General features: G+C 37.0%; 1 protein-coding gene and 1 pseudogene across 3 annotated transcripts in view; one reads left to right on the top strand and one right to left on the bottom strand.

Moving 5' to 3' along the window:
- The window catches only part of VPS13B (vacuolar protein sorting 13 homolog B), an 891476-nt gene that overhangs the window by 531653 nt on the left and 336237 nt on the right, over positions 1–23586 (bottom strand). The window lies entirely within an intron of this gene.
- Positions 1864–22986, top strand: LOC101176195 (annotated as a pseudogene).

Genomic DNA, 23586 nt, shown 5'->3' with positions numbered 1-23586 from the left:
GAAACTACTAAAAGTAAATCACTGAGGAAACTCTCCAAAACATTGGTCTGAGCAGAGATTTCTTGAGTAATACCCCACAAGCAAAAGTCGACAAATGGGGTCACATCAAGTTAAAAACACTTCTGTACAGCAAACGAAACAATCGACCAAGTGAAGAGACAACACACAGAATGGGAGAAAATGTTTGCAAACTACTCATCTGACAAGGGATTAATAACCAGAGTAGACATGTCTCAAAAGAAGACATACGAATGGTAAATATAGAGCTAACATACTATCCAAGAATCCCACTGCTAGGTATAAACCCAAAGGAAAGGAAATCAGTGTATCGAAGAGATATCTACACTCCCATGTTTGTTGCAGCACTGTTCACAATAGCCAAGATTTGGAAGCAACCTGAATGTCCACCAACAGATGAACAGATTTTTAAAATGTGATGCATATACACAATGGAGAGGCATTTAAAACCTAAATGCCCTGAATGGGTTTTAGGAAAGACACTTTATTTTAAATGTTCCTCTTTACTCATACTACATTTCCGATGGAGACCTCCTAATTCAAGTAAGATCATTTTTCCCGTACTTCACCATTTATATTGAATCTGCCCTCAATTATTCAATCATTAACTAAATTAACATTTATTAGTTATCTACTATAATAGAAACTAATGGCATAAAGACAAATTAGGCTGGGCACGGTGTCCCACGCCTGTAATTCCAGCACTTTGGGAGGCCAAGGCAGGAGGATCACGAGGTCAGGAGATCAAGATCATCCTGGCTAATACAGTGAAACCCGGTCTCTACTAAAAATACAAAAAAATTAGCCACGCGTGGTGGCAGGCACCTGTAGTCCCAGCTACTCAGAAGGCTGAGGCAGGAGAATGGTGTGAACCTGGGAGGCGGAGCTTGCAGTGAGCCAGATCGCGCCACTGCACTCCAGCCTGGGCGACGGAACAAGTCTCCGTCTCAAAAAAAAAAAAAAAAAAAAAAAAAAAAAAAAGACAAATTAAAATATAATAGCTGCCCTTATCAACATTTATTTAGTAAAAACAACAAAGTAAACGAATGTCCTAGTCACGGTCAAAGTTTAATGGAAACAGAGAGGAGAAGAAGGCTTTGGAGTCAAAGGTGTGTGCCCATATCTGGCACTGATCGTTGTGTATTCTTGACCACATCACTTCACTGCAGATTTCTTAAATGTAAAATGAGACTAACACCACGTAACTTGTAGGGTTGTTATGAAGACTGAATGAGATATTTATAACATGTCTATTATACAGTAGGAACTTAAAAAGTAATAGCTACTCCATCATTATTATCATAATCATCATTATCTTAGATAAAAAGTTACATGGAGACCTAAAAATAGTTCTGCCTTCAGCTTTCCTATACAGGCATCATGTTCCAGCACTAAAAATTTGTTGAATTATCTGGCTAAGGTAACCAATCCTACAAAACAGTCTTCCAAGAGAAAGACAAAAAGGAGAAAAGACTCAGTGTGTCCTATGCGGGAGGAGAGGCAGTGCTCTGGTAGGCACATTCAAAAAATGAAAACCTAGTAGGGTTAAAATAATAGGCAAGAGTGGGGTATAATTTAATCAAGCAGGTCTTTATAGCAGGTCTTTAAGGACACTGGCTTCTATATATGCCTAAAGGAAGCCATACAAAATAACACACCTTTTCTCCATTTCCTGCTAAAACAGCAGAGTTGAGTAGTTTCAAAAGAGACCATTCAAAGACCATGCCACAAAGCCTAAAAAATTATCTGGTCTTTTATTAAAAATTTGCCAGCTCCTGATATGACAAGGTATGGTTTCTTAGCCTAAAAACTGAGAGGCACTGAACGCCTATCAGTTCCTCAATAATGCAGGTGAGTGTCTAATGAATTTTCCAATGAGACTCTGATAATATCATTCTGATTCTCTTCTAATGATAATTCCAAGTAACAGCCATTATTTATCCAGTGCTTATTACCATGTGCCAGGTATTATCTTCATTTTACAGATTAGGAAACTGAGGATCATTGAGGAGTGGTAACATGTTCAAAGTTCAAAGTTACTATACGTATCAAGTCAATCCCAGTGTTGTCTCCCCTAAAAGCTGTGGGCATAAGCAGTACTGCCCGGTAAAAGAGAACAGAGAAGAATGGATTGAGAGTGATGATTTCCCTCAAAGGACAAATATTTTATTTATAGAAATCAAACCAATATCCCTGAAAGAATACATAATCTACCCAAGAAAACCTTTTGAAAATGACTAAGAACTTAACTTACATATTGTAATTATCTTCCGTTAATTCCCTTGCTTCTGTCAGTGGCACCACAATTCTTAGGTAACAGACTAGCTATACCACCTTTTGCCCTTGCCAGTAGATCATACTCAAGCTGGTATATGTCCATGAAAAAAGTATAATCATAAAATAACAACGTTACATAAATTAAGAAGTCAGTATTTTGTTGTATCTTCAAGTTTATAACAAAATGTTTTCAAAAGAAATGGCTGGGCACGGTGGCTCACGCCTGTAATCCCAGCACTTTGGGAGGCCAAGACAGGTGGGTCACGAGGTCAGGAGATCGAGACTATATTGGCTAACATGGTGAAATCCCGTCTCTACTAAAAATACAAAAAAATTAGCCAGGCGTGGTGGTGGGCACCTGTAGTCCCAGCTACTCAGGAGGCTGAGGCAGGAGAATGGCATGAACCCGGGAGGCGGAGATTGCAGTGAGCCGAGATCGCGCCACTGCACTCCATCCTGGGTGACAGAGGGAGACTCCATAACAATAAAAAAAAAAAAGAAAGAAAAAATAAGGAAAAAAGAAAAAAATGGGTTGGGCACAGTGACTTATGCCTGTAATCTCAGCATTTGGGAGGCCAAGGCAGGCAGATCACTTGAGGTCGGGAGTTTGAGACCAGCCTGGCCAATGTGGTGAAACCCCATCTCTACTAAAAATACAAAAGTTAGCCGGGCATGGTGCCACGTGCCTGTAGTCCCAGTTACTCGGCGGCGGGGGCAGTGGGGGGGGCGTTGAGACAGGAGAGCTATTTGAACCCAGGAGGCAAAGGCTACAGTGAGCCAAGATCTTATCACTGCACTCCAGCCTGGGCAACGGAGCGAGATCCTGTTTTCTTTGCACTGAAGTACAGTAATACACATGGTTCTGGTTGAACACTGATTCTAATGTAGAGGCCATACTTTTCATTTAGAATGGGCACACTACTCAATGTATAATTACTATGTGGTTAATCCACGTATTGAATTAAGCTAATTCTATTTAACTCTACATTTAAACTGTTGTTTTAATTTTATTACAAATATACAAGATGGACTAATATAGCAAACTTTGGAAATTTAAATTTATTTTAAAGATACTTGTACCTTTTTTAATTACATGAAAGATGTCGTATATCTAGTATATACTTCACTTTGTTGTCTAAAATACAAAATGTCTTTCATTGTGATATCTGCATTACTTACGATTCTTAGCCTTTACATTCATCTCTATTCATGAACATTGAAATATTTGTTAGAAATTACATAAACCCCACAATCCAGAATATAATGACACATTTTGCTTTCAAGCCAAATTAGAAAAATCTAAAAATAGGCTAATGGACAATAACATTAAGGAACCAACTGTTCGAAGTACAAAACTCTAAAACAGAATCTTAGAAGAAAATACTCTGTTATAAAAAATGTTGTTTCTAAAATCAATGTTATTTTATGACTATAAAATTCTGTTAAAAAACATTAAAATTGTGTTTTAAGGTTACTGGCAAAGACTACATTTTGGCATTTTATGACAGGAAACAAGACAAAATTCATCAAATACACCACACTTAAATACTAATTTCTAAAATAATTTTAAGAAACAAGGACTTAGTTATAATAACGTAATTTAGAGAAAAAGTTATATCTACTAGAGTAGTCTTAAAACATTATTTCTGTACTTGCAAAGCTATATTGTTATATATACCTAAGAATCTGAAACACTTAAATCAATTATTATAATAGGCAAGATCTTACACTTAAAACCTTATGGAAATATTAAGGATTCAATAGTAATCAGTACCGAATCATCAAAATTTGCATGTACTTCCAAAAGATAATCGTTAAAATGAGGTCTTCCCTACTTATCTTTCCCTGGTTATCAAGATCTATATAATAATGGCAGGGCACTAAAGGTAAATGGCAGGGTACAGCAGACACCACAAGGTGGTGCTAATAGCCTCTCATAACTGTCTGCTATTCTTCAGATGTGTCCTAAAGTGAGACTCTCCACCCCTCAGAGTGAATACCAACTGAAACAATCTCTAGTCCAAAATTAAAAGCAAAACATTAACAATTTTTGAAGGTTTTTGACTACTGGGTATAGAGAATATTTTGAATTTATAATCTTTTAGAATAAATATTTGGTTTGTGTTGACATTCTTCTCATATGGTTACGGTATTTTACATGTAAAGAAAATAAGTCTATAAGCAACTATCTTTACACTATTGTCAGATGAAATCACTAATTTACACTCAATGAATATATTATTATTAAGCACAAATCGAGACTCCTTTACCAATGAATAGTGGGACACTGGTACAAATTATAATTAAATAGTCCAGTATTATGAAACCCACACTGATACTGCCCAAAATCTGTTCCTCAGATTAACATTTTTATTCAGTTCTCATCTTCTGAATGTAATGGACTGTTAGAAAAACATGGAGTTTCCTCACAGTTCATCTTCTGAAGGCACCAAACCAACTGCTGGAGTCAAAACTTTCTCAAGATGCTTTTAATCAGTCAGACAGACATGAGGGATGGAGGCAGAGGAGCAGCAGTCTGGCTTCAGAAAAACACCAGCAATACAAATGTAAAAAGAGAATTGCCACTGGGCACATATATTAAGTGTGTGTGGTATGTGTGTGTGTGTGACATTTAATCCTCAAAATAAACCATCCCCATTTTACCAGTGAAGAAACTGGGTTTTAGAAAAGCAAAGAAAGTTGCCCATGGTCACATAAGCAGTACAGTCTATCTGACTTCTGCGCCTCTTTCCATTATGTCATAAAATAATTTAGCTAATGTTGATGAAGATTGTTAGTACTTAATTGACAACAAAGTGTTAAGCATTTTACATTTACTTTCTCATTTAATCCACACAGCAACCCTAAAATATCTTCTTATTACAGATGAGAAAACGGAGACACGGAAAGGCTGAATGACTTTACTAAGACTCTACAGCTATTAAGTAGTAAAATGGGGGATCAAATCTAAGTAATGTGGCCACAAGAAGTATACCACTGAACACATCACAATATTGTCACTCACAAAATACACAATTATTTCCTTTTGGAATAAAATAAATGGCTGTTTAATGGGGAGTAAAAACAAACCAAAAAAACTTTATTAAGCACACAAAATGAATAAAAATGCTAGGACAGATGCTATGAAAAGAGATCTAAAAGAGCTTGAGATCTATTAGAAACATAACAGTTTGTTAATCTGAAACACATAGTGACAGAAACCACAAAATAGAATAGAAAAAGTAAAATGACTAGTTACCAACAGTTAATGAAAAAAATAAGATATTAAAAAGGGTAAAATATAATTAATTACAAACAATACCTGACATGGTATAAAAAACATAAGCAACCACTTCAGATACAGCAGGTTGGGAAAGTCAGTGAAAAAGGAAACGAACTTAATCTTTCTGGAGATAGAGGTCTGAATAGGTGAGGTAGAGGTAGAAAGGGCATTCTGATCAGTTTAATAATATTTGCATGAAAACATAGGTGCAGAAAAGGAAAGCTGTGCTTAGGAGTTGATCAATTAGACTGAATGTAGTGTTTTCACACAGAAGAAATTAAAGTAGTAGAAAAGTTGAATTAGCTTTATTCTTTCAGGGTTTTCAAAGTCTAGAGGTGAATAAATATATCCATGTTTCTAGTAAATTAATTACATTTTCTATAATATTTCAGAAAGCAAAAAAATAGATTTCAGAATACATAAAGGATAAAAAGGAAATTGGATGATTATGACATAGGAAAGGAAGTAAAACAGAAATAAAAGAGCTAATACAGAAAAGGTTGAAGAAAGTATTGTCTATAAGTTTGCAATTCATAAAATATTCAATAATACTAGAGATTCTCCAAAGTAATTAATTTAAACTTCCATCCTTGGATAGTACATGTAGTAAAATTATAATATAAAAGTAAAGCTCACCTTTTAAAATTACGTTATCAAAAAAAATGGTAAAGATACTTGTTTGTTTGTTTGAGACAGGGTCTCACTCTGTCCCTGAGGCTGCAGTGCAGGGGCCTGAATACAGTTCACTGCAGCCTTGATCTCCTAGGCTCAAGAGATCCTCTCAGCACAGCCTCCCAGTAGGTGAGACCACAGGCGTGTGTCACCATGCCCAGCTAATTTTTTAAAATTTTATAGAGACAGGGTCTCACCATGTTGTCCAGGCTGGTCTTGAACTCCTGGGCTCCAGCAATCCTCCTGCCTGGGTCTCCCAAAGTGCTGATGTTACAGGTGTGAGCCCCCGCACCTCACCCAAGATGCTTGTTTTTAAGTATTTTACTTCTTTTTTCAGGTGGTAAGAGAGAATGTAAAATAATTTATTTAGTGCTTTATGAAAAACTCCTAAATACACTATTTCATTTAAATCTCAGAACAACTCTTTGAGATATTACTTTATAGAAAAAGAAAGATAGTCACAAAGGTATAGTGACAGTCTAAATTACAAGTAAAAGTGCTGAGATTTAAATCAGTTTTCCAGTCTTTGACCTGAAAATTCCTTTTCAGTGTTAATATTAGGCCTCTATTTTCACCCCAATAAAAATTATAATATAAGCAAATAGTTTCTGAAAATTGTGGACAATATTACCTGCGCCAGATACAATGATATTATGTGGGTAGCACCCCTAACCTAGAGCAGTGGTTCATTCACTCATCCATCCAACAAATATTTCTTAGGCACCAACTCTATGCCAAGCACTAACAATATAGTAGTTAATAGAGAAATAAAACAAAGAAGCAAACACACAAGAAAACATCACATTGTGACAAGTATAATTATAATAATTATAAGTAATAGAAAAGAGAACGACTTGATGACATATTAATATTGAGTGGTCACAAATGCCTATGAAACTGATATGTGAGCTGACATAGGATCAGTCGAGTACAAAGCAGTAAGACAACCAAGCAAAACAGAAGGCACAGCTAGAACAACAGCCCTAAATAGGAACATATTTGGTATGAGGAAAGGGCAGAGTCATAGATTCATTTAGAGAGGTAGGTAGGGTTTGGTAGGTAGGGTTTTTTGTTTGTTTGTTTGTTTGTTTGTTTGTTTGTTTCTTTTTGAGACGGAGTCTCACTCTGTCGCCAGGCTGGAGGGCAGTGGTGCTATCTAGGCTCACCGCAGCCTCTGCCTCCCAGGTTCAAGCAATTCTCCTGCCTCAGCCTCCTGAGTAGCTGGGATTACAGGCATGTGCCACCAGGTCCAGATAATTTGTGTATTTTCAGTAGAGACGGGGTTTCACCATGTTGGCCAGGATGGTCTTGATCTCTTGACCTCGTGATCTACCCGCCTCGGCCTCCCAAAGTGCTGGGATTACAGGTGTGAGCCACCACGCCCAGCCGGTAGGGGATTTTTAAGTTAAGAAAAGCAGTTGGAATTTTTAATTCACAATATGAAAAGAGGGGGCTTTAACAGGGGAATGGCATAAGCTGATTTACATTAAAGGGGAAAAATCACTCTAAGTGAGATAGAGAGAATGTTAACAGAGTAAGCTTAGATTATTAGAACTTAAGTGGTACAGCAGTTCTTAACCTTTTCCTTGCCCTAAATGCCTGAGGGAAATTATATTCTCCAACAAATAATGGCAATGGAGTTAAAACTCCTTGCCCCCTTTCAGAAGGTCTGTTCTAACAGAATTATAGATAGTACTCTTCCAAAGCTTACTCTCCAACTCCCTTTCTCCCATGACTAGGTTTTTTGTTTGTCTGTTTTTTATATCATTTATTTTTCTCTCCCTAGGCTAGAAATCCACTCTTGAGTGTTACTCGAATCAGAGCTGGATTTTTTGTCTCAAAAGACTGCTGGGGCCTGGCATGGTGGTTCCTATAATCCTAGGACTTTGGGAGGCTAAGGTGAGAGGATCGCTTGAGCCAAGGAGCTCAAGACCAGCCTAGGCAATACAGCGAGACAAAGAAATTTTTTAAATAAAAAATAAAACACTATTGAGCCTTGGCCTCACTAAATATTCTAAATATTCTTGGTATTTTAATAACTTTTAATTCTGAATAGAGGCAGCTAAAAAGACATCTCCATAAATAACCAGAATGAATTTCTAAAATATATAGTTTGTCCTATATATAAGAAAATTCTAAACTAAACCATAATAGGATATTTCCATTTAAAAATCCAATTTTGACATGCTTTCTAAATGTAAAAAAATTTTATGCAGTTTTAGAACAAATAAAGTTATATAAATTCCAGGCACATGAACACACTAAAGACATCTATAGAAAATTAAAACCACTCTCAGGAATCTGATGAAATAGCAAATTTTAGTTTAAGTTTCCCATTTCTTTGTATCCTGAGATATTTGTTCTTTATTGTTTAGAAAGCACAGACTTTGAAATACAAAAAAAAAAAAAAAAAGCGGGGGAGGGTGCTAGAGTAGGATGGTCACAATGATTTTCCCTAGAAGTTGTAAATTTTCAACTATTAAGAGTGAAAAATCACTTCCCAACTTGAACCAAATGTTTCCAAGTACTATCCAAGTCTCAGAAAGCAAATGTTTCTATTTTTATTACCCTAAACAAGAATTATTTGTAGTTATAACATGTTACAAAATCAGGAAATAAGACTTAAATCCCCTTTTCTTATAAGAAGAAGGGTAATACAACAAGTTATTTTGTTAATCATGGATCTGATAATTTTGGAAATCAATTCAACCACATTTAATTATAAATGACACATTTATATACCATAAAGCTTTATAGAGTGCAAATCACAAATACATAAAATCATAGACAATATTATGTACTAATACAGTGTAGTCTTCAAAGTTTTTATTTTTCATAATAGTTTTTACTGCTACAAGTCAGTAAAGAGCCTTCATCAAGGATACGAAATCTAAGACTTCTTTGGAAATATGTTCAGTCACTTTGGGGGGAAAACAGAATTTTGGCAAAACTTAAGGTCAAATAAATGGAACGACAATAAGCAGATCCAGGAATGCATCTAGTGCTATTTTTTCTTAATAAGTGATAACATGAGCAAACAAGTGCTGGGTATTCTGTTTTTTTTTTTTTTTTTTTTTTTTTTGAAAGAAGTCTGTCTGCTCTAGTAAAAATGTATCTCCTCAAATAAGCACTTCAATTTACATGTAAATTGATGAACCAATTTTTATTTGTCCTGAAATTAATAATCCCTTAATCCTTTACAACACACTGCTCCACAATGTCAAAGGATTAGAACACTGAGGTTTCTTCTAACTCTACATGGTTAAATGTTTCACCACGTACATTTCAGTCATGCAATTTTCCTTAGAATACAGTCACTACATCTGCTTTTCTTTTATCAGTTTTTTCCAAGGACTGATACATGGTTGACTATCAAGAACATAAGTGTGGTCGGGCGTGGTGGCTCACACCGGTAATGCCAGCACTTTGGGAGGCCAAGGTGGGTGGATCACTTGAGATCAGGAGTTCAAGAACAGCCTGGCCAACATGGTAGAACCTTGTTTCTATTAAAAATACAAAAAAATTAGCCAGGCATGGTGGAACATGCCTGTAATCCCAGCTACTTGGGAGGATGAAGCACAAGAATTGCTTGAACCTAGGAGGCGGAGATTGCAGTGAGCCAAGATTGTGACACTGCACTTCAGCCTGGGTCTGGAGTGAGACTCTGTCTCCAAAAAATAATAGTAAGTTTTTTGTTTGTTTTTAAGTAAATTCATTAGAACTTAAAAGTCTGGAAGAAAAAGCATTTAATCAAATTATGCTATTATTGCATACAATTTTTACAATTTGCCCTTTGGAAAAGACATTCCAAAAAAAACTGTTTTTTTTTTTTGTTTTTGTTTTTGTTTTTGTTTTTGAGTTGGAGTTCTGCTCTTGTTGCCCAGGCTGGAGTGCAATAGCACGATCCTGGCTCACCGCAACCTCCACCTCCCGGGTTTAAGCGATTCTCTGGCCTCAGCCTCCCGAATATCTAGGATTACAGGCGCCCACCATCATGCCCAGCTAATTTTTGTATTTTTAATAGAGACGGGGTTTCACCATGTTGGCCAGGCTGGTCTCGAACTCCTGACCTCAAGCGATCTGCCCACCTCAGTGCTGGGATTACAGGCGTCAGCCACTGTGCCCAGCCAGGTATTTTCTTTTACTTGTTAGTCAAAGCTCAAGTTTTCCTGGTCATACGCATTTTTCTTTCATCTTTTAAAACTCAACTTTATTATTATTACCCCTCATTTATTGTAATAATCTCTATGGGACTATTTATGACATAAGAGATCACCATGCTGTGTAAGATGGCTGCAGAAAAAAAAACAGACTAGGAACAAAGTGATGGAACTCTTCAGAAAAGAAACTGGATGAGGTCATTCCATTTGTGTAATGCCTGCCTGCTACCAGTAATGAGTTAATAGGGCTCTATACATTAGAAATTATTGGAAACAAAATCACTCAAGGGGAGGACTGCCTATTACTGGTATAACTTTGAAATTAGAAGTTTTAAATTATGAAGGTGGACCCATTTCGGTAGCTTCTACTCTATTTCCTCTATAAATGTTGGAATGCTATGATTCCACAGGAGGAGGGCAAAAAAAAAAATGATCCATTTAATATAACACAAGCCTAAGCAGTTACAGCTTTATTCTAAAGGAGGTTAACATCAGCCAAGCACCTTTATGAAGATGAACTGAGAATTCTCTCTTTCAGACTCCCAAGAGTACTTTCATCCCTCATAATACTACCACACTGATTTACTAATAACATATATGTCTCTTTTCCCTTCAGGATATTCAGATATTTGATAACTTATTCATCCATTTATCTACCATCCACAGACAATAGCAAAACATCTCCATCATAACAGAACTCATAACAAAGGTTTACTGAACAACTATCGTATGTCAGCTTTCCTTAAAACTCACATTTAATGGAAATAGTTAAACAAGTACACATGATATCATGTATTATAAGATGTATATTTGTTATTTATACTACATCTGATACTAGTAATTATATAATAAAATAATAGATAAGTATAAATGAAACGCTATGCAAATTTATAGAAATTTGACAGAGAAAATTACTAAGTCTCCCAGGTGGCGACCACATTTTGAGAGAGGTAATGTTTGATCCATGTCAAGAAAGCTCAGCCAGTATTTTCCATACTAAAAAGGGATTCCAGAAAGAAGGGTGAACACATTCAAAGATACCAAGAAATGAAAATACACACACACAAACACACACACACACACACACACACTCCTGAGGAAGGAGAAAAGAAATGAACATAATATAAACTGGTCAAGAAGGTGATAGTCAGAGTTAACTTTAAGTCTAAACTTTCCTTTTCAGAACCATAAAAGGTTCTGAAGCAAAGGAATTATCTAATCAGAATCTGTGTAGGAAAAGATAGATACATGAAAGGGATTGATTAACTAGAGACAGAGAAACCTGACATAAGGCTACAAACACTGTAAAATAAACATAATTAAGAGAAAAGATACATTTAGGTACTGATTTGTTGGCAAATGGCCTTATTTTAGAATAGCATTTTCAATTCAAAAATCTATTTCTCCAATAAAATAAATTATAAAAGGTAGGGGAAGTCTCCCTGGGAAAAGTTAAGAAGAAAATCTCCACTTCTTATTTTTTGTTTACCATTACTGTGTTTCTTTTATTCTAAAAATACTGAAATAATTTTATAATTTAAAAACTAATTTAAAATTATATCTATTTGAATATGAACAGTAATAATTAAAATTAATTTCAAGGTAACTCAAAATATTACATATTACAATCTCCTGATTCATACTACATATTATAATTCATTTTACATATTACATATACATATAATTAATATCACATATAATTCATATTGCATATTATATATACATATTATAATTACATATTACATTATATTCATATTACAATCTCCTGATTCATTTACCTCCTGCCATCATACAGTTTCACTTTACGAATCCTATCCAAGTGATTTCATTTTAGTTGCTAACCTATTTATCTATGTAATTATTTTTAATTTTTTATTGGCTATATTATTTTTCATTGCATCTTTGTGCAAATCAGAAACCCATGTTAACTTTAATACTTCTCACTTGGTGACTGCCACATATCAACAGCATCACTAAATCCTGAAAATTTTACCTCCTAAATTATCATCAAACCTCCCTACTAAGATCAAACTCCTATTTCTCTCTCATAGGAACTGCTACAATATTCTCTTTACTGGTCAAGCAACACTCACTCTCATGCATACACCTACTCATCATACCAGTTCTCCACACTGCAACCAAAATGATCTTCGCAAAACACATTCTGATCCTGTTAACATCAGTATTGCCCCTTTCAATGGCTTACCATTGCTTTAAAGATGAAAACCTGAAACCTTACATGGAAAACAAGTCTCCACAGGTTGTGGCCACTATGTTTCTCTACAGCATTATCTTGCACTACTTTCTCTGGAGCTCTCTCTCCTACTTTACTTCCTCCTACTCACCAAATTATTTATCCCCCTTCATTCTGTTTGAAAAGCCATCATCTTGACCGAATTAATGCCTACACAAATTCCTTCATATCTAATCTCAAACTTCACTTATTGAAGAAAGTTTTCTGTGATCTTCCAAACCAACAGAACCTCTGACTGTATAATCTCATAACACTGATGTATCTCTCTTCTGTGATGTTTACTGCAATCGCAATTTTATATGTGTGATTTCTTGTCCTTCCCACTCATATGATCTATGATGGTTATGTATCAGATATTTCTATATATTTTTGCCATCCACTGTATCTTTGCCACTCCACCAAAAACAAGTGACTTAAGTATAAGAAATATGTATATACTGAAATAAATTAACACAATGTAGAGAATACAAAGTATTTAAAATCTTCCTTCCTCCCCTCTAATCACCAGAAACAACCACCATTAATATTCTGCTGCATATTCTAAGACATTTTTCAACGATTATAGAAACGTACGTATCTATAATTATGTATTTTTAAACACTGAATCATAATTAGGGTTGCCAGATTTAGCAAATAAAAATACAAGATGATCAGCTACATTCAAATTTCAGATTAACAATAAAAGCATGTCCCAAACATTATTGGTTGTTTATCTAAAACTCAAATTTAACTAAGCATCATGCATTTTTACCTGGCAATTCTAATCATAAAATACATACTTTCCTAAATGTGATTTTCTCCATTATGGATTCTAGATTTAGTTTTTGGTATATTTGTGAGAGATCTTAAGTTGTACCTCCAATAAGAAACTATTAGTCTGAGTAGTAAAAGAAAGAAAAAGCATGCTATTTTCAAATATAAAAAATATCTCATATCCTTTAAAAATATATTTCTATTCTTTTAGTGAGGCAGGAAGTAATCCATTTCAAGTACAAAAAACTGACATACTTGAAGTGTTATAAATTTTCTCAGAATAATATTCAAAGTGGGCAATTGGCCGCATGTTTTCATGCTACAAAATACTCCTCCAATTCAATTTCATGTGCGTTTCAAAAAAAATAAATTATTTTAACTATATATTAACATTGTATCATTAAAATTATGGGAGGAAACAAGTAATTTATACTTAAGAACAAAACACTATAAATTACTGAAAAATAAAGGCATTTGTTAGGTGGTTCCTCCTTATAAGTAATGATTGTACTTTATTATTCCATGAAGATAAAATGATATGACCAATCTTACATCATTTAAAGCAAACTTTAAAATGTTAATGTCAATACCAATTCTCTGATCAAAATCATCATATTTGACTTTTAGAATAGACAGTTGTTTTAAATGGTTCCACAGGGAAACTAACATCATCTAATTTATGTCCATGATGTTTAGCACTGCAGAGGTAAAACAAATAACTTTTGCATGTCATCTGAAAAGTTTATTTTCATGACTGCTTTATTTAACAATCTTGATTTCATCTATAATCACAAATGCAATGTGCTAAATATGGGCTAGAAAGCGAGTTTATTTTGTTAGCAACTTAAAAACATAAGCCATAAAATTGATTTTTGTATGAAATAGAGAACTCTTATGGCAGGCATACTCTATTACTAACCCTGTTGCAGAAAGCCCTCCAGTGGGCAGAAATATCATGTGGCATCAGTCCTGTGCCAAAAGGCCAAGGTGACCATGAGCTAACTGGAGTCAACAAGTATATCCACTATGACCTCCTAGAAAAGAAAATTAACAGTGTTAACAAATGTTTGAACCAGGCTCCGATCCTCTTGGAGATCACGTATGGATACCTAGATGACCCCAGGCAACTGAGCAGAGTAAGATGTACCTGCATAGGCATTCAGGATACCATGGACCATATGGCCACAGTGCAGTTCATAAGCAGAGAGGTGGCCAAATGGCCATATCATCCACCATCCACTGTGATCATCAGACAAGCCTCAGCTCAGGGGAAAGAAAGGTCTGTGCCAGGCCAAGGACATAAATCAGAAAGTATAATTTCCTAGCAACTGCAGATGTGAACTATAGTGTGGGCTTTTAGAAGTTGGACCTAGAATCAATCACCAGATCATTCTTGAAAGCTACATATACCCTAGGATTCTTCTTATTTCACTACTCCCACACCTCAATAGTGGTGGCTTGCAGGGCATATACATTGGAACTGGAGAGGCTGATGCAGTGGATGGCAGGGCTGAAATTATTTAGGAGTAGAAGTGCCACAAGATGAATGGTGTGAAGCTGACAGGCACAATCTCAAGCTAGATCTGATCCACAGATGTGATCCTGAAGGTGGCACACGCGTACTGTGGAGTACCAGCGGCCTAGCGTACAGCCCATCTCATACATTGGCCTGATGATAATCTGAACATGGGTATAGAAATTGGGGCCCTCAGTGTTCTCTTAGAACCACAGAATAAAGATATAACTGGGTAAGACAGGCTAAAGAGACAATGCCAATCCAAGACAAAATCAAGGATCACTTGGTACCTGACCCTGATTGCCATTATAAATGACAGGTAAAAATTAACCTCAACAAGCTGAAGCCCCATGTAAATAAGCCCTTTACCCCGAACTAGCCCACACTGTGGAAGAAGTAGGTACTGTGGTGGAGAAGGAGGTATGGCCTTTGGACATCAAAGTGGGTCTGATCAACAGCTGTACCAACTCAAGCTATGAGGACATCAGGTGCTCAACAGCTATGGCCAAGCAAGTGCTAGCTCATGGGCTCAAGTGCAAGCCGCAGTTCACCACACCACTGGGATCTAAGCAGATCTACACCAATATTGAGCATAAGAGTTATTCACAGATCCCATAGGATATGGCAGGCATTGTCCTGGCCACTGTCTGTGGCCCCTGCATTGGCCAGTGGAACAGGTAGGACATAATAAAGATGGAGAAAAATGCAATCTTCACCTCCTACAAGAGGAACTTGACAGGCCACAATAAAGCAAACCTGAGGCCCAAGCCTTCATCATGTCCCCAGAGATCCTCAAGCCCTGGTCATTTCTGTCACCATCAACTTCAACCAAGAGATTTGCTTCCTGACAACCATGTATGGCAAGAAGTACAAATTGGAGGCTTAGATGCAGATGAGCTTCCCTAAGCAGAGTTGACCCCAGGAAGGACAACTACCAGCACCCCTACCACAAGGATATCAGTAGGCAGACGGTGGATATGAGCACACCCAACAAGTGCCTACAGCTCCTGAAGCCTTTTGACAAGTGGGATGGCAAAGACCTGGATGACCTACAGATTGGCATATCCTTACAAAAATGAAAAGAAAGCATACCACTCACTACATTTTGAATATTGGCATATGGCTCAAGTTATTGAGGCACCAGTACAACGTCTCCAATAACCTGCTTATTGGTGCCATAAACACTGAAAACAATAAATGCCAACTCCTTAGGTAATGTTGTCACCAGGAGAATGCCCACTACTGTAAGAAACATGCCATCAGATGGATGGTTATCAGAGACGAGAGCCATGGCAAGCTGGGAGCATATAGCACTAGAACCCTGCCACCTTGGGAGACAGGGCATCATCATCAAGAGCTTCACCAGGATCCAGGAAACCAGCTTCAAGAAGCCAGCCTGCTGTCCCTTACCTTTACTGACATGACAAACTACAAGATCTACCCTGTGTGTAATCTCATCATCCAAGACTGGAAAGGCTTTGCCCTGTCAAGCCCCTCAAATGTATCATCAAGAACTCCAAGAGGATTCAGGAAACCATCCTCCTGAACCACAAACTTCTACAAGACCCTGATTCAATGGTTCCATGTTGGCAGTGCTCTGAACAGAATGATGTACTGAGCTCTAAGCTCATCCAACCACTGCTCTGCCTGCCCACCTTCCTGCCCACTCTGCTATCTGAATCCAGCTCAGGTGTCACAAGTGTAGTTCCTTCTGTGTGTCATGAGAATTGGATCTGATCCAGCTATGGCCTTCTGTTCTAAGATGGCATGGCTGGACACTTCTCCCTGCCCTCGCCTCCCTTGACCTGAAGAACAACTCAATGGTTGGAGGGGTTCTTAAAATAATTTTCAGCCCCTTGCCTTCCAGTTTTCAGTTTGATTCAGATCTTGAGCAGCTCCATGCAACTGTTATTTATTTTTGATGACAAGATTACCACCTAAACAACTTTTACTCCTGCCTCATTATTTCACTGGTGATTGAAGGATTTTAGATAACCTTTTGCTCATGTAGGGAAAATAAGAAGCTTAACTTTACAAAAAGTGTATTTAAGAAAACGGACATAAAAAAATAGCACAGACAATTTTAAGTAAAAGTCAAAGTTCTACTCGCTGTTTTACATGGCTAACAAACAATGGTTTTACAATTTTAAATAATTGAAAAAAAAAGAAAAAATATATAATAATGTGTACATGTGAAAGTTACACAAAGTACCACCAAACTCATTCCTTTATATAGCCCATGGTTAGTGTTGCACTACAATGACAGAATTCAGTAGTTGCAATAAAGGCTGTATGGCCTACAAAGCCTAAAATAGTTACTATGTGGTCCTTATAGAAATAGTTTGCCAGCCTCCGCTTTTGAAAAAGAAGGTTAAGGTGGGCAGATTTGTTCTAGAAGATACCAAGAACTGTAACACTTCAGTAATTAAGACATCAGTATAAAAATAAGGAAAAAGAAAAGGAAGCAGACTAAAGAGCTCAGAAAAAGAGCAAAGCATACCTAGCATACTATAGTATTGCATACCTAGCATTGCATACTATAGCAATGATGGCTTTGTAGGTTAAGGAGAAAAGATAAACTATTCAAGAAATTGTACAAGAAGAACTAGCTATCCATACAAGGAAAAAAATGGATCCCTAACTAACGCCAAAGAATGAGGTGGGCAAGACTCAATTCCTACATGAAAAGAGGAAAACTTGGAAAACTTGAAAATATTTTTTTAAATAATGCAGAATATCTTTAAAATTTCAAGGTAGAAAAGGATTTCTTCAACAAGGCACACAAAACACAAACCGTAAAAGAAAAGATAGATAAATCTGACTACTTTAATACTGAAATTTCCCATGCATCAAAACTCATTATATAAAAAACTGGAAAGCAAGCCACAAATATAATTGCCAAGAATTAGAATCTGCAATATAAAAAATTGTACAAACCAATGAGGAGAAAAAAACTCACTAGAAAAAAAAGAGGAACATCTGAGTAACCTGAAAAAAAACTTCAAATTCACTAGTAACCAGGGAAGGGCAAAATAAACCTGCAATGACTTAGCATTCAGATCAGCAAAAATCCATTTAAGTCTCACAATACAAATATGGGTGAAGACGTAATATGAAGTAACAAGAAGTCTCTTACTCTTCTAAAGGAAATATAATGCAATACTGCTACTTTAGAGTAATTTGGCAATATCCAATAAAGTAAAAGACATACCTACCCTATAACTCAGCAATTTCAACCTAAGTATAGACCAAGAGAAATTCGAAAACACATAAATAAGGAAACAATATACTTTGTCTAGACTAATATTGAGGAGCTTTCCCCTATGTTTTCTCCTAGTACTTCTACAGTTTCAGGTTTTATATTTCTTTAATCCATTTTTGACTTGATTTTTGTATATGGTTTGAGATAAGGATCCAGTTTCATTTTTGTGCATGTGCACAGCCAGTTTTTCCAAAATTTAATGAAGAGACTATCCTTTCCTCATTATGCATTTTTGGCATCTCTGTTGAAAATCAATTGACTATAAATGAGTGGGTTTGTTTCCGGGCCTTCTAACTTGTTCCATTGATCAATGTATTTGTTTTTATACCCGTATCATCCTGTTTTGATAACAATAGCTTTATATGTTTTCAAATTAGAGAGTTGGATATCGTCATTTTGTTCTTTTTGGTCAAGACCGTTTTGGCTATTTGAGGTCTTTTGCAGGTTCGTAACAATTTAAGAATTGTTTTTTTCTATTTCTGTGAAAAACAACACTGGACTTCTGATAGGGATTGCACTAATCTGCAAATCGTTTTGGATAGTACACATGTTTTCATAATATTGATTCTTTCAATCCATAAATACAGGATACCTTTATATTAACCTATGTTTTCTTCCATTTCTTTCCTCAGTGTTTTATTGTCTTTAGAATGGTTTCACAATTTTAAATGATTGAAAAAAACATTTCATTGCCTGGGTTTAATTTACACCTCCTTTTTTGTTGTTGTTGTTGTTCTTGCTATTGTAAATTGAATTGCTTTCTTAATTTCCTTTTCGGATAGTTTGTTATTAGTGTACAGAAATGCTCTTAATTTTGTATGTTGATTTTGTATTCTGCAACTTAAAGCATAGGCAATAATAACCACAAAAATAGACAAATGGATGGCATCGAACTAAAGAGCACAGCAAAGGAAGCAATTAACAAAGTGAAGCAAACCCACAAAATGGAAAAAAATATTTGCAAAGCATATATCTGATAAGGGGTAATATATAAAAAACTCAACCCAATAACAAGAAAACAACCTAAATGAAAAATGGGCAATCGGCCGGGCACAGTGGCTCACCTGTAATCCCAGCACTTTGGGAGGCCGAGGCGGGTGGATCACGAGGTCAAGAGATCGCGACCATCCTGGCCAACATGGTGAAACCCTGTCTCTACTAAAAATACAAAAATTAGCTGGGCATGGTGGCGCGTGCCTGTAGTGCCAACTACTCAGGAGGCTGAGGCAGGAAAATCACTTGAACCTGGGAGGCAGAGGTTGCAGTGAGTCGAGATTGTGCCACTGCACTCCAGCCTAGCAACAGAGCGAGACTCCCGTCTCAAAAAAAAGAGAAAGAAAAATGGGCAATAAACCTGAACATTTGCCATTTGTGTCTCTCAAAAGAAGACCTACAAAAGGCAAACAGGTACGTGAAAAAAATGCTCAGCATCACTAATCAATAGGGAAATGCAAACTAAAACCACAATGAGAAGTCACCTAATACCCATTAGAAAGGCTTTTATCAAAAAGATGAAAGATGACAGGTATTGGTGAGGATGCAGACAAAACGGAAATCTTGTACATAGTTGCTAGAGATGTAAATTAATACAGCCATCATGGAAAATGGTATGGAGGTTCCTCAAAAAACTAAAAATAAGATTACCACATGGCTCAGTAATCCCACTTCTGGGTATATAACCAAAGGAACTGAAATAAATACGTCAAAGGGATATCTGCACTGCCATGTTCACTGCAGCACTATTCACAATAGACAAGATATGGTATCAGCCTAACTGGCCATCAACGGATAAACTGATTTTTTTTAATGCAGTATATATACACAATAGACTACTATTTAGCCTTAAAAAGGAAATAAAAATTTGTCATTTTGCAATGCGGGCTCTTTTTTGGTTCCATATGAACTTTAAAGTAGTTTTTTCCAATTCTGCGAAGAAAGTTATTGGTAGCTTGATGGGGATGGCATTGAATCTATAAATTACCTTGGGCAGTATGGCCATTTTCACGATATGATTCTTCCAACCCATGAGCACGGAATGTTCTTCCATTTGTTTGTATCCTCTTTTATTTCATTGAGCAGTGGTTTGTAGTTCTCCTTGAAGGGTCCTTCACATCCCTTGTCAGTTGGATTCCTAGGTATTTTATTCTCTTTGAAGCAATTGTGAATGGGAGTTCCTCATAATTTGGCTCTCTGTTTGTCTGTGATTGGTGTACAAGAATGCTTGTGATTTTTGTACATTGATTTTGTATCCTGAGACTTTGCTGAAGTTCTTAATCAGCTTAAGGAGATTTGGGGCTGAGACAATGGGGTTTTCTAGATATACAATCATGTCATCTGCAAACAGGGACAATTTGACTCCCTCTTTTCCTAATTGAATACCCTTTATTTCCTTCTCCTGCCTGATTGCTCTGGCCAGAACTTCCAGCACTATGTTGAATAGGAGTGGTGAGAGAGGGCATCCCTGTCTTGTGCCAGTTTTCAAAGGGAATGCTTCCAGTTTTTGCCCATTCAATATGATATTGGCTGTGGGTTTGTCATAGATAGCTCTTATTATTTTGAGATACGTCCCATCAATACCTAATTTATTGAGAGTTTTTAGCCTGCATCACCAAGTCAATCCTAAGCCAAAAGAACAAAGCTGGAGGCATCACGCTACCTGACTTCAAACTGCTACAAGGCTACAGTAACCAAAACAGCATGGTACTGGTACCACAACAGAGCCATAGAACAATGGAAGAGAACGGAGCCCTCAGAAATAATGCCGCATATCTACAACTATCTGATTTTTGACAAACCTGACAAAAACAAGAAAAGGGGTAAAGGATTCCCTATTTAATAAATGGTGCTGGGAAAACTGGCTAGCCATATGTAGAAAGCTGAAACTGGATCCCTTCCTTACACCTTATACAAAAATTAATTCAAGATGGATTAAAGACTTACATGTTAGACCTAAAACCATAAAAACCCTAGAAGAAAACCTAGGCAATACCATTCAGGACATAGACGTGGGCAAGCACTTCACGTCTAAAACACCAAAAGCAATGGCAACAAAAGCCAAAATTGACAAATGGGATCTAATTAAACTAAAGAGCTTCTGCACAGCAAAAGAAACTACCATCAGAGTGAACAGGCAACCTACAGAATGGGAGAAAATTTTTGCAACCTACTCATCTGACAAAGGGCTAATATCCAGAATCTACAATGAACTCAAACAAATTTACAAGAAAAAAACAACCCCATCAAAAAGTGGGCGAAGGACATGAACAGACACTTCTCAAAAGAAGACATTTATGCAGCCAAAAAACACATGAAAAAATGCCCATCATCACTGGCCATCAGAGAAATGCAAATCAAAACCAGAATGAGATACCATCTCATACCAGTTAGAATGGCCATCATTAAAAAGTCAGGAAACAACAGGTGCTGGAGAGGATGTGGAGAAATAGGAACACTTTTACACTGTTGGTGGGACTGTAAACTAGTTCAACCATTGTGGAAGTCAGTGTGGCCATTCCTCAGGGATCTAGAACCAGAAATACCATTTGACCCAGCCATCCCATTACTGGGTATATACCCAAAGGACTATAAATCATGCTGCTATAAAGACACATGCACACGTATGTTTATTGTGGCACTATACACAATAGCAAAGAGTTGGAACCAACCCAAATGTCCAACAACGATAGACTGGATTAAGAAAATGTGGCACATATACACCATGGAATACTATGCAGCCATAAAAAATGATGAGTTCATGTCCTTTGTAGGGACATGGATGAAACTGGAAAACATCATTCTCAGTAAACTATCGCAAGGACAAAAAACCAAACACTGCATGTTCTCACTCACAGGAGGGAATTGAACAATGAGAACTCATAGACACAGGAAGGGGAACATCACACTCTGGGGACTGTTGTGGGGTGGGGGGAAGGGGGAGGGACAGCATTAGGAGATATACCTAATGCTAAATGACGAGTTAATGGGTGCAGCAAAACAACATGGCACATGGATACATATGTAACAAACCTGCACATTGTGCACATGTACCCTAAAACCTAAAGTATAATAAAAAAAAAAAAAAAAGGTGACTTCATCTAAGTGTTTTCTTTCAACTACGGAAAGCACCACAGACAATAAAAGGAGCCAGGGGGAGCTCTCTCCCAGCCCACCTTTGTTGAATCCATCCACACCATGGTCCACAGAGAGTCAGACAACCACAGCTGAACCAGCCACCCACAAAAGGCACAAAGCCAAGCCGGAAGCATTGCAGGCTCTGAGGCAGTCCACGTGCCACACCACCAACTGCAACAGGCTGGCTGAGAGCAGGCGTCACCTCGCCAGATGCCAGCAGCAGGCCACATCGCCTAGCATGCCCCAGGCTGCTCCTGAACCTGGAGAAGAAAACACCTGTGTATCATCTTCAACTATTCCTCTGCCTCCTAGCAAGGAAGAAAGTGCTGCATTTACTGGCTTTGAAGGGAAAAGAACTAATTAAATAAATGAGGTCCTCTTGTGGAAGCGTGTGCCTGACAATTACCACCCAGGTGACCAGACACCTCCACCCCTTTCACATTTACCGGGCACAACATTTGCTGTGACTTTTGGTAAAACTTCCAGAAATCCTTGGAAACATGTCCTAGTCTGAGAAGAATATGAAGGCTTTATTGAAACACTTTGATCTTTTCTGTAGTTTTTAGCAGAATATACCATGATGACTTCTTCCCAGAGTTGGCTTATGTTGCTGCCTGTGAGGCATATTATAGCACCTAGAACCCCCTGGCAATTTATTAAAGTGTTGATGGGTCTGTAACAACAACTCCTCCATCTAGCTTTGCACTCTGGGTTCCAACTGTTCCAACTAACAAGGTGGTGGGTCTTATTTACCCAGAGCACAAAAGCAACACCACCTGGGGTACTCTGGCAGAGGTGGGCCCTGTTGTTTGAGTTGCCTACATAACTGTAGTTATTCTGTTAGGAATTACTTCCTGGGTGTCCAAAAGTGCTCTGACAAGATACTTGCTACTAAGGAGGCTATCTGTGATGGCAGAAAAAAAGGGCAACTGTGTTCACAGTGAAATGTTCATGAAAGTATACACAGGTTAGGCCATTTCACTAGATGTTGGAGTTAGTAAGCAGAAACCACATTGTTTTGTTATTTGTTGGCATTAAACAAAATTTTTTTTGCAAACTATTTTTATTCTATTGAGGAGACTGAGCAACTCTGTCCAACAAATTTTAGTTTATATTTGGAAACCGCAAAGTAGTCTCAAAGTATTCTAGAGAGAATTGGGGAAAAAAATGCAGCTATACATTTGCTTCTAACAGTGAAACATGATTTTTGGTGACCTAAAGAAAGCACTGCCTTTCTTGTTTGAGATTTTACAGCATACT

The sequence above is a fragment of the Nomascus leucogenys genome, chromosome 16 (genome assembly GCF_006542625.1).
Source record: "Nomascus leucogenys isolate Asia chromosome 16, Asia_NLE_v1, whole genome shotgun sequence".
Classification (NCBI taxonomy): Eukaryota; Metazoa; Chordata; class Mammalia; order Primates; family Hylobatidae; genus Nomascus; species Nomascus leucogenys.
This window is presented reverse-complemented; position numbering and strand designations above follow the sequence as displayed.